Source organism: Mustela nigripes, chromosome 14 (genome assembly GCF_022355385.1).
Source record: "Mustela nigripes isolate SB6536 chromosome 14, MUSNIG.SB6536, whole genome shotgun sequence".
Lineage (NCBI taxonomy): Eukaryota > Metazoa > Chordata > Mammalia > Carnivora > Mustelidae > Mustela > Mustela nigripes.
Window position 1 is genome coordinate 57984530 of NC_081570.1, and position 9557 is coordinate 57994086.

Genomic DNA, 9557 nt, shown 5'->3' on the forward strand with positions numbered 1-9557 from the left:
AGCACTTAATTTTATTTTTCTAAAATGGCCTATTCTCCCAGGAACTGAGATGAAAAATTTTGGACTTCTAATTTTCCTTTCCCCATATATTTAATCTTTTAGAAGCCCCAAAATTTATCACTGTAATATTTCTGATAGATAAATTTTCACCTCTTTTTCCACTGCCAAGGCCCGATTTCTCATTTTGTTTGCTAGTCTTCTGTATCATATTCTTAGTTTTTTAGGCTACACATCTCTTGATTCTATTGGATTCATACCAGACTGTTAGGTTAATTTACCTAAGAAGAGCTGTGTCCCCAAACTTTGAGCCAGATATTTGCCTTCTGCCCCTCCAGATCCATTCCCTTCTCTGCCCTGCTCTATGCCTTGGGAGGAAGACCTGTTTGGACAGCATCAACGGGCATCCTTGCGTCCAGCTTCCATTTGGATTTAGCCAGTAGGGGGCACTAGCAGCAGATTGGAGAGAGAAAACCAGAAATTAGGATATTTATTTCTCTGGCTTTCTCCTAGCTCACCCACAGGTTGCCTACCCACCTCCACAGATGGTCTTGCTTCATGTCAGGAGGCATTTTCTTATAGTTATAGCTTCTTTCTGCAGGTTCCAGGAATATTTTCTTCCACTTCCCCCTTTGGGACTAGTGGTGCATACCCTGCTGCGATGGCAGAATGTTATCCTTTGGTAGTGTCTGTTACTCAGCCCACACACCCTTTCTAAGTATTCTCTTCATCTACCCCCACTTACTGATACCATGGGAATGTGCTGTTTGCTTGAGATCCTGATGGATACAAACCTTAAAGCTTTACCTACTGCAATAAGTACAGACTCCCAGACCCAATCAAGCTGAACATCAACTTTCAGACTACTCTTGTAATTTATTTCTACATTGACCATTTGTTTCAGTAAAAGTGGGTTCGTCATAGTTCCTTGAGTAGACCTGAAAAAGTACATTGTATTTTCTTTCCTTGGGATATCCTATTTCTCTAATGTCATATGCCAAGGTCTCATTACCTCTTTTCATAATTTATTTCAAATGTTACCTTTTCCCTAATAGCTTTGCTGAGATCTCAGGTTAACCATTGTATATACCCTTTTCTACCATGAGGTTTGTATTTTTGCTTGTCTTATAATTATTAATGTACTTGTCCTTCTTATTTTGTAAGTTCTTCAGGGGAAGGAGGCTGACTGTTATACCCTTGCAGTTTTTTCTGTACAGTTCGTGTCCTATTAAGAATGTTGTGGGTCTGGCTAAATTGCGCTGCCTAAATTTAAAAACTCAGATTATTTTAAGGTAGGGCTAATGATTCAAATCAGATGGAATGTTTTAAATTTAGGTATTACAGTAACAAGAAAACAAAACTTTGCTTGACATGAAAGTAGATAATAAAGTGGAGTATCTTTTTCATCACTTATTTATTTTTAAATATTTATTTATTTATTTTGGAGAGAGAGTGTGCATGTGATGGGGGAGGGGCAGAGAAGAAGGGAGAGAGTCTTAAGAAGAGTGCCCACCAGGCATGGAGCCTGACACAGGGCTTGATCTCATGACCCTGAGAACATGACCTGAGCAGAAACCAAGAGCTGGATGCTCAACCAACTACACCATCCAGGAGCCCTTTTTTCATTGTTCATTTAAAAAAAAATGTATTGAATGTCTACTTCGTATCAGATATTTTCCTAAGTACGATAATATGCCTCTGTTGATGTCCAACAACATGATATTAATAATTTAAAAAATTAATAGAATACTAGAACAAATTGGAATTTATGTTCACTTACTCAAATGGTAATTCTATAATTAGAACAGTTTTTTGGGGGGTTATTTTTCATAAAAGCCTGACTTAATTCCAACAGTTACCAGGAAGTTGACAAAAATATAATAATTTTCTTACTATATATAGTGTGACACAATTACACTGTAGCTGAAGATTTTCCAGTGTTCCCAGAAATATATCACAATTTATAAGAGGACTATCTAGATTTAGTTTTGTTTTTGAGAATTAACAGAGACAGAGGAGACAGCTGCTAGATAAAAAGATGCCACAGGGAATATACATAATGGCATTCTAATTTATTATCATTCTTACATTATAAATTGTGAATTCTTTTGTTTATCTACTTGATAAACAAAAACTGATTCTTGGGAGACTGAGGATATTTTCCAGTGGATAAGAAGGGGAAAAAACCGATAAATTGAGGCTAATTCTTTAGAGAATTTCTATTCTGTTATGCCACCCTCCAAAAGTATTTCTTTTTTCTTTCTTTCTTTCTTTCTTTTTTTTTTTTTTAAAAGATTTTGTTTGTTTATTTGACAGACAGAGATCACAAGTAGGCAGAGAGGCAGGCAGAGGGAGGGGGAAGCAGGCTCCCCGCTGAGCAGAGAGCCCATTCTGGGGCTCCATCCCAGGACCCTGAGATCATGACTTGAGCCAAAGGCAGAGGCTTTAACCCATTGAGCCACATAGGTGCCCCCAAAAGTATTTCTTTTTTGGTGTTTTCATTCTGTGATGTTGCCTTTCTTTCTTTCTTTCTTTCTTTTTGGCAGACTGGTATTGTGCTCTTCAAGAAGAGGGTAGACTAAATAATTGTTGTGAGATAAGGGTGGTCACAAAAATTTCAAAATTATGAAATGCACATTAATTGAACATTTATAAAAGCACACAATTATATCTTTCCAGTTCTTATGTCCAGGAACTTTGTGACAAGTGTGGGGAATATAGATGACTAGCATAAGACAGAGATTCAAGAAAAGCATAAATGTGCCATTTTGAGTTTGCAAACTTTCTGAACTCTTGGGTCCAAATCACTGTTTTAGACTTGATCTGAGTCCTTCTGAATGTCAGACATATTTCAGTGCCACTTTTTAACTGATTAATATAAAAATTAATGATCCACTTTAGGGAAAGTTAATTTTATCATCTACTGTAAGTAATTATCTTTACTTTCATAAGTTAGTTTTTTTTTCTGATTACATAAAATGGCAATGACAAAAAATTGAAGGGGATACAAAGCAGTTAATATTCCCTAAGATTCTTAATGTTTCCACCAGCACTCTGCAAATTTGGACAACATACAGTGCTGTGCACTTGAAGAAAACTAGATCCCGAAGATGAGGTTGAATCTTCCACTCCCAAAACCCAAATGAAACAACAACAAAACAGAAAACCAGTTGGAGAAGCGTCTTTAAACATTTTTCCTTTGAAAATAATGATAGAAGTTTAGTATTTGTTTTCTTTTATTTCTTTTATCTACCAGAGGGATGTTGCGGAGATGTCTGTGTTGTGGTGATTCAGCTGAGTCTTTGGGAGTGAGGTAAATGGTTAACTCTGGTGGACAAAGAAATAGTTTAGTCCAGCCTCAAACACTGGGTGCCACAAACATTTGGCTCAAAACCTTGCAACTTCCTTTTTTCTTTTAGTTCAGTAACAGTACACATGTCTGCTTGTTTCTGCTGGAATCCTTTCGTGAATGTTCCTCTGTGTTTGTGTTGTAAGTTTTGTGTTTGCTTAACTTGAAGAAATAATTCCCAAGTAAGGTTTAATATGATTTTTTGATAAATAAAACAAAGCGGTAGTTTTGTTACTTCTTCAACAACATTTGACAATCTGATTTTTCACATTGTTTGAATATCAAATTCCTATTATGAGATCTGACTTAGCTGTAGAAGAAGAGGATGCTTTCATTTTTATTATACAGTGACAATTTTCTTCTTTAGGACATGGTAAATATTTTTTTAAGTGTTTGTAAACTTTTTAAAAATTTTAATTCTGGGTAGTTAACATACAGTGTAATATTAGTTTCAGGTGTACAATATAGTGATTTAACACTTCATACAGCACCCAGTGCTCATCACAGCAAGTGCTCTCCTTCATCTGCACCACTTATTTCACCCATCCCCCCTCACCCTAGGACATGGTAAGTTAAAATTCATTATTTTTCCCCCCACAACTTCTTTTTTAGCTTTTTTTTTTTTTTTTACTCCAGAAAAAAAGTACCTACACTAAATTTATGATATAGTTCTCTGCTTAGGGTATTGAAATGCTGTTATATACTAAGAATCTAAAGTTTTAAGTATCAAATTAGAGTAATTTGATTTCTTGGGGGAACTTGCATGTGAGATATCTCATTGACTTTCTTGGCGGTTAGAAGGTTCTGGAAGCCTACCCACAATATGGTATAATTTGGCAATGAACCCAAATAACATGTGAGGAAATTGACAAGATTGGAAGACAGAACAAAAAAAAAAGCACAACAGTTTTTGGCTTTTGCATGAGAATTAGTCTTTAATATATTTAACACTGGACCCCATCACTGACTAAATTCCAGTAGTTTTCCAACAAGGGTATTATCTGGCTATCAGATTTCTATCTTCAATTCCAATTTTATGTCATGGATTTTCTAGTTCCTCATATCTCCTTCCTCAGAAAACTAGTCACCATTTCAAATGTGTTTAAATTCTTATGGAAGTTCAAATAATGAGCCCTAATACTGGAAGCTCTATTGCTTCTAAAGAAAAAGACAGAATGAATTTAATTACAAGAGCAAAACATTGCCTTTACTACTCCCTAGAGGTCCCAGATTAAAAAGGAAAGTTCTTACAAATTCCAATTCATTAAACTGCCTCATAGATTTGTCTCAGTGGTTTGTTTTAATGTCCTGGAACATATTTAGAAACCAAAATAAAATAAAGTTAGAGGGAGAAGAAAAACTGGAAGATTTCTAGAGGTTCTCCAAGGAGCAATGGAGAAATATTTTACTGCTGAATCAATTTTAAAGCATTTTGAAATCTTCATAATAGCTTGATGATAAGTGTTGGATCACTCACAGTGGCTTCCATTTGCAGTAAATCTTACGAGATAAAGTGAGGCAACTGTAAAATGTATTTTAAAGCCTGTTATGCAGGATAGAAGTGTGTCCATTTAGTGATACACAAGGTGCAAAAGCCAACTTGAGAAAATATGGTGAATTCAGTTAAAATACCAATTTTGTTCCAGGCAGTGTCATCTGTGCTTCAGGGTACACAAGCTAATTTTTCTTGTCTTCAAAGACCTCACAGTGAACTGGCGATAATGGAAGTGGGGCCTGGGTTGGGGTTGTAGGGGAAGTGAGCAGATGTCTGTTCATTAAGAGACAAGGTAAGGTAAGTACTCAACAATTAAAATAAATCCAGTGTGAGATGAGCAATGTCCATCAGTTGCTTTATTCATTCATTTATAAAACTGAGTACTTATTAGACAGAGGGGGTATTACTGTATCAACCCTCCTCTGAAAGTTCTAGTGGAGAAGAAAAAAACAAGGCTACATCCTGGTTGTAAAGCGTGAGGAGGTAGAGATGAGGTACTCTAGAGGTACAGGTTTGTACATGTGTGAAGGGAAGGACTAGGAGTAACAGGAAATGAGGCTGGAATTCTTGGCAGGAGTCGTCAGAACATGGCCTGCCTTGTGGGCAGACAAAGGAAACTGGACTGTAGGTCCTGTGGTGGAATGATATTGTAATGTGTGACCACATATGTCCCCCTCTGCACCCAAACCACTCCTTTTGTTTTTTGTTTTTTTAATTAACATATAATGTATTATTAGCGCCAGGGGTACAGGTCTGTGAATCGCCAGGTTTACACTTCACAGGATTCACCTAATGTCACCTCCCTAATGTCCATAACCCCCCCATCCCCCCACCCCACCCCTCCCCAAACCCTCAGTTTGTTTTGTGAGATTAAGAGTTTCTTATGCAAACCACTCCTTTTTATGCCATGATCCCTCCCTCTGTGCTCCTAGATCTGGGGCCTTTGAGAATTCCTTTTCCCCCTGAAAATGGGACATGGGTAGACATGAACACATGAATATGATGATTATTACTTTTCAGTGAGAAAAAGCACCTCTCATGGGTATAAAATATAATTTGGGAGACTACTCAGCTGGATTAATGTGGCAAAGAGGTACCAGAGCAGTGTTACTGGGGACCATGGCCAAAGAGTGAGCACAGCGGCTGTGCCACCCAGTCAAAGGAGTTGTGAGGGCTCAAGTCAGGAATCCTGACAACAGGTGATGCTTCTTTAAGTTCCTCAGAAGCTGCTATAAGTGGGTGATAATAAAGGAAACCTAATGTACCTGGGCATCCAGAATCTTTGTTTTGGTATCTTTTCGAGAATGCAATCCGGAAGAAGGCTCTCAGCAGAACCCACATCTGTTGGCACCCTGATCTTGGACTTCGAAGCTTCCAGAACTATAAGAAATAAATATTTGTTGCATATCATCTGCCCAGTCTATGGTATCTTGTTATAGCAACCCAAAGAGACTAAAACAGTCAGGAAAAATAAATGAGTTAGACCAGAAGAAAAGGCAGCAACAGTCGGAAACCCAGATCCCAACTGAATTTCAAAGTGCTGGTTTTCCTGCTCTAGAAATTTTCTCCAATCTCTAGATAGGTAAGTGATTTAGTACAGAAATACGAAGAACCAATGTTGAACAAACCTGCAGGATATTCAAGTGAAATTTTTGGATCCTGATGATCCATATCTTTTGTCTTAAATTTCCATATTGAACCCAATGACTACTTTACCAATAAAGTTCTGACAAAACCTTACGAGATAAAATCAGACCCAGATAAGCAGAAGTTTTTGGTTTGAAGGCTTTGAAATAGTTGCCTGTGATGGGTGTAACATTAATTGTAAAAAACAAAAATTATTACACCTAAAACAATCAAGAAAAAACAGAAACATGGTATCTAGGCACTGTTAGAACAAGTTTGGGGTGATTTATTATTATTTTTTTAAATTAACTTCTTCAGCCTGCTGATGGCATCTGGAGATGAAGAGTCACTGGAGGAAGATTCAGAATTCACATCATCATTGGAATAAGGATTTCACTTCTGGGAAATATGGTTCTATATACAGTGTATCACTTTACTGAAGAAGCCATAGACATGCTGATAATTTTGAGGAAGGTAAGAAAGGAGAAGCATAGGTAATAGAAAGCGAAGGGAGAAAAAAGTTAGGTAATGCTGAAGTTGACCCCAATAGAATTTTTTATCTGTGTATCTTTCATACATTTCTAGAAAAAAGCTACCCAACCCATTGAATGAATGTAGCAGTAAGAAGCAAGAACTCTGCTGTGAGGCTTGACCATGCAATGGGTATGCCAGGACACCAGGCTTAGTAGGCAGGGGACTCAGTCATTCCTGCAGCAAACTCTTATTGATGGTACTTACAAATAACTTTTTTTCAAGTGAATGCTTTTCATTTTAACTTCTTTCTTTTAAAATTTTATTTGTCCCTCACATGTTATCAGAAATAAGAACAAAGCTCTTACAGCATGGGTATCCAGCATCTTGGCCATCTGCACTGAGGGAGGACTTAATAGAAACTATATTGAGGTTGGGTATGGTGGGGAGGAGTGATGGTTTCGGAGGTGGTAGTTTTGGAATGGTCACTAGACAGATCGGGAAGATAATACAGTAGTGGGCTTCAGAAGCTCTTAGAATCTTTTGTCATAGTCCAGCAAAAGAACTTAGTTTCTTTAGAAAAATTTAGAAAAAATTAGAAAGTTTTTTTAGAAAAAAATTTAGAAAAATTTCACACATTTTGCTTCCAGGAACTAAAATCTGCTTGATGTAAAAGCAGCTTCAAATGTGTATTTACACTAACCATCTCAGAAAAGCCACGTTGAATAAATTCATGTTTTCCTTACATTTTTACATTGCACATTTTTAATTTTTCAAAGAATGGGTGGGTGGGGGAAAGTGGGCACACTGGCTTTTGTGTGTTATTTAAATCTTGTTCGTACATACTTTCACTTAGGCTAATGCTTATCTCCAAGATTTCTGAAGCTACATTTGTGACTCAAGGTCTGGTAACTTAATCCAAAAGGAAATAATATCTATTAATCATTGCTAGTGGCCTGTGCAGAAAATCTGAATCTTCTTGTCAATAGCTACTAAAGGAGAAGAATTGTTTTCATTTTGCAGTTAAAAATTAAATGGGATCAAACCAAAAGGGACATGTTTTATTAGCTTTTCTGATTTCTCATGTTGAGAAGTCTAGAGTAGAAAGTATAAATTTCCAATTTTGTACCATAAATTTAATTTCTTTTTTATCATTAATACTTCCATTTCTCAACTCCACTATTTTATTTTGTTTTAAAAGCCCTGGATTTTGTACAGTCTGTTTCTCAACTGATGTGCAGGATGTTGAAATGTCTGATAACAGTCTTCAGGCAGGGTACTAGCAAAACATCAACGTCATCACCAGGCAGATAGAGAATGCTCCAGCTTTGCCTTATTATAAACATTTGTAACATAATGCTGGTTTTCAACGTGTGTGGACTATTTAGACTATTCTATTAAAGTTTTAAACACAAATGCAGCACAAACAAACAAAAATAAATTCAGGCAAAATAGGAACGATGAACCTTCTGTGGGCTAGAAGAGGAAGAAGAGTTGGGGAAGTTAAGGATGGAGTAGGATGGGTGTGAAGGTCTCTGAGAAGGAGCCTTGTGTCCTCAATAAAGAAGGGGGGATGGATCCCCCACTCCCCACATAGTATCAGCATCTGTTTTCTCTCTCATTTCTGTCTGGAACCACACAAGAATGCCACTTCACAGTATTCTAGAGGCCCTATACCACCATGTCAGGAGGATCATAAAAAAAAGTGTTGACGGCAGAGGGTTTGATGGAACCCTGGTGGCACTGGGGTGGTGCTAATTTTTCCCCGTATTTTTAAGGCAAATGCAGCTGTTAAGTGAGAGAGAATGAAAGAGAGAGAGAGAGAGAAAGAGAGAGATATTGATTGAGGCTAGGTAGACCTGAGCAAGTCTTCAAATTCCTGATGGAGGACACTACAGAGGAACGAGGTGTGGACCATAAGACCAAAGACCAGGTGGGAAGTTGGCTGCCTCCGTGAATGCCGATGTGGATGGAGGACACATCTGAGCCTTGAGTGGGATTGGAATCTCACTAGATGGCAGCAGAGTGTAGGGCCCAGGATACGTAGGCGAGAAGAGTCTATCTCCAAACTCCCTTTGCGCACCTCGGCTGCCGCTTCTGCTTCTGCGGCTGCTCCTTCTTCTTTTCCTACTTCTCATTCCTCTTCTTCCCATTCTTCTCCTTCTCCCCCCTCTCCTCGTCCCCCTTCTTCTTCCCCGTCTCCTTTCCTCCTCCTTCTTCCCCTTCGCCTCCTCCTTCTTTTCACTTTCTTCTTTTATTAGAAAACAAACCCAGGGCACATCACAGGGCAAAAATATAGAATGCTTCATGAGTTTGCATGTCATCCCCGCTCAGGAGCCATGCTAATCTCTGTATGGTTCCAATTTTAGTATGTATGGGGGCCGAAGAGAGCACTCCCACCTCTGCTTCTTATGATGACCCTTCTTTGGGAACTCATGTGCCATTTTTTTTGAGAAAATCAGAAAATGACAAATGCTAAATTGGCTGAGTTTAACCTGGAATGATTAAATTTACTCTTAAAAGTAGTAGAATTTTGTTTTGTGCTTTCAAATAGGATACACAGTACCACAGACGCCCAGAGTACTGTAAGGCCTAATCTCTTGATAAATTCCTTTTTCT

At 37.8% G+C, this 9557-nt stretch overlaps 1 non-coding gene across 1 annotated transcript; it reads right to left on the reverse strand.

Annotated features, from left to right (window-relative positions):
* Positions 1 to 9227: 9227 nt before the first annotated feature.
* On the reverse strand, positions 9228 to 9332 carry LOC132002330 (U6 spliceosomal RNA). Its single transcript, XR_009399826.1, has one exon. It is a non-coding gene; the product is annotated as a U6 spliceosomal RNA (small nuclear RNA).
* Between the last annotated feature and the right edge of the window lie 225 nt (positions 9333 to 9557).